Raw genomic sequence first — 2,647 nt, 5'->3', positions numbered from 1 at the left:
AAATTGCTTCTCTCTTCAACACTTGGCCATTAGCTTTAACCTGAACACAGCAGGCTGGGAATGTGGTGTTCCCTTTGATCAGTAAAGAAATTGTCATTTAATTTTTGTTTGTGGCAGGACTGGGATTATTTAGCTTGAAAAAGAGAGAACTGGGGGGGGGTCTGGTAACTGTCTTCAAATACCTAAAGGGTGCCTATAAGGAGGATGGTGGTAGCCCAGTGGTTCTCAACATCGTTAAATCTGAGACACTTGTCTTTACACTCAGGACACCCTTGGAAAATGCCAGGTCTTCATTTTCACTTGTTTTTGACTGGAGAAAAATACTAGAGCAATTCCTCTGTTGCAAAGAGCTCAGAAAGGCCTCGACGGGGCAGATCCTTTTAAAACAATGAAATTCCATGCAAAAATCTAGAGCTCTTGGTTCAGAAATGATACCTTGCATTAGACTAACTAGGAAATTGCAAAAACATTCTCTTTTTCTGCAATCAGGACTCATAGTATACTCTTTTTCTGCAAGCTTTTGGGCTCAAACGCCCTTCATCAGGCTCTGGGAAAATTAAAGACAGTAAAAAGTTCCCATATTTGAACTGTCTGCGTTTATCTTGTGAATTGTGTTTGCACCCCTCGCAGTGCTAACTTTATGTGGCATCCCACGGCAGCCTTGAAAGGTTATCAAGGTACCCCGGGATACTGCTGCACCCTGGTAGAGAATCACTGTGGTAGACTATTCTCTGGGGATGCAGGGGACCAGACAAAGGATAATGATTTTGAACTGCAGCAAAGGAAATGTAGGTTGGAGATTAGAAAGAACTTTCTCACTACAAGGGTGCTTACGCATTGCAACAGGCTACCTAGAAAGGTGGTGAAATCTCCGTCCTTAATTTTTTTTTAAGTGCAGGTTAGACACTTCTCTGGGATAGTTTAGTCTGGGGAGATCCTGCCCTGAGCAGGGGTCCAGGCTGGATGGCCTCTTCCCTTCCAGCTCCATTTTTCTACGAATGTGGTTTCTTGATTGGAATGGACCTGCTTTACATTTTTGTCTCCGATAAAGTGGAAAAAAGACCAGTCAAGACACTTATGGTTATTCAAGATGCCACGGCATTTTTTCTCAAGAATGTGGATGCCATTCTCCATGTCAGTTAAATGCCAGCTTGAAAATTGATACCTTTTATTAGACCAACAGAATTTGCAAAACAAATAATTTTTTAATGATATTTTTGTGTTTGGTCTACTTGGACAAGCTGCTTTTCAAGTCAGGAGTGAAGCACTATATCTGACCTGAAGACATACAAAAAACTAGAACTCCTGGTTCCAAAATGATACCTGGGAAATCGCAAGAAAATTGTCCTTTTCTGCAAGCTTTCGGGATCAAAGTCTGGAGGTTTCTGTTCTCTCTGATGAAAGAGGCGACCTCCCAGTAAAGCTGACCTTAAAACCAAATGCAACTCTATGTCTCAGAGTTTTTATTGCCATTACAAGGCGGCTTTACCACTGACTTCCATATGGGGAACATTTGATGGGGAAATGTAGGAACTGTGCAGACCTGCTGGAAAACATCGCTACTGGATGCAGGTGGAGAGTTTGTGCTTGAAACAAATAAATCTTGCTAAATAATCATACAAGCAACTGTTAGTACTCTGCATTATGCATGCAACCTGCTGTGCTTGGGGAAGGAAGCACCTCCCTACCATCCTCTCTTGAGCAATGAGGCCAGACCCTACAACTCCTGACCTCCCTTTCTACCAGCCGCTCCAACAACCATCTTTCCTTATCAGAACCGGGAAACAAGACCCTGCCTTTCTAAGGATCTGCTGATAACGGCCCCATCATTGTCTGAGTGCCTCCCCACCCTTCAAAATCAGAAGAAAAAAAACATTTTCTGTCATTGGGAGAGCCTGATCGATTTACAAGGCACTCAGGAGAGATGATATCTTTCATGAGCCCAACAAGAGTTTTGCAAAAAACATTTCTTGAATTGCAAGCTTTCAGGGGGCACAAACGCCCTTCCTCAGGCATGGGAGAAAAGATTGTAAAAGCTCTCCTAGGTAGAAATGAAAGTCCATAATTCACAGGGTTTCACAGAAGAGTCAAAAAAGCTACTCCCACCAGGTGGGAGTCTACTATAGACCCCCTACCCAAGCAGAGGAGCTTGACCAGGAATTCTTGGGTCAGCTCACCGAGGTAGCAAAAGCTAAGGATGTGGTAGTCATGGGGGACCTGAATTTCCCAGACATCTGCTGGGATGAGCAGTCGGCCAGGTCCGAGCGTGCACGCAGGTTCCTGGAGAGAGTCCAGGACCTTCATCTAACCCAGGAGGTGCACAGCCCCACCAGGGGGGATGCCTTGTTGGACTTGGTGTTGGCCATGGGCGACGACCTGGTGAGGGGGCTGCGGGTGCTTGACCCCCTGGGCCACAGTGACCACTGCCTGCTAGAATTCACCATTCAACGCAAGGTGGCAAAGGCAAGCAGTCAGGTGGTGGCCCTAGATTTTAGAGCTAAGGAGGATAGTTGGAGAAGCGCTGAAGACTCAGAGGGGAGGGGAGCCGGGTGTCCAAGGGGAGTGGTCGCTCCTTAAGGAGACAATCCTCCAAGCCCAGAGGAAGGTAATCCCCAGGAGGGTCAAAGGGGGCAGGAGAGCATATAAG

This window comes from Gavialis gangeticus, unplaced genomic scaffold (genome assembly GCF_001723915.1).
Source record: "Gavialis gangeticus isolate Ggan-Ray unplaced genomic scaffold, GavGan_comp1, whole genome shotgun sequence".
In the NCBI taxonomy this organism is placed as follows: domain Eukaryota; kingdom Metazoa; phylum Chordata; order Crocodylia; family Gavialidae; genus Gavialis; species Gavialis gangeticus.
This window is presented reverse-complemented; position numbering follows the sequence as displayed.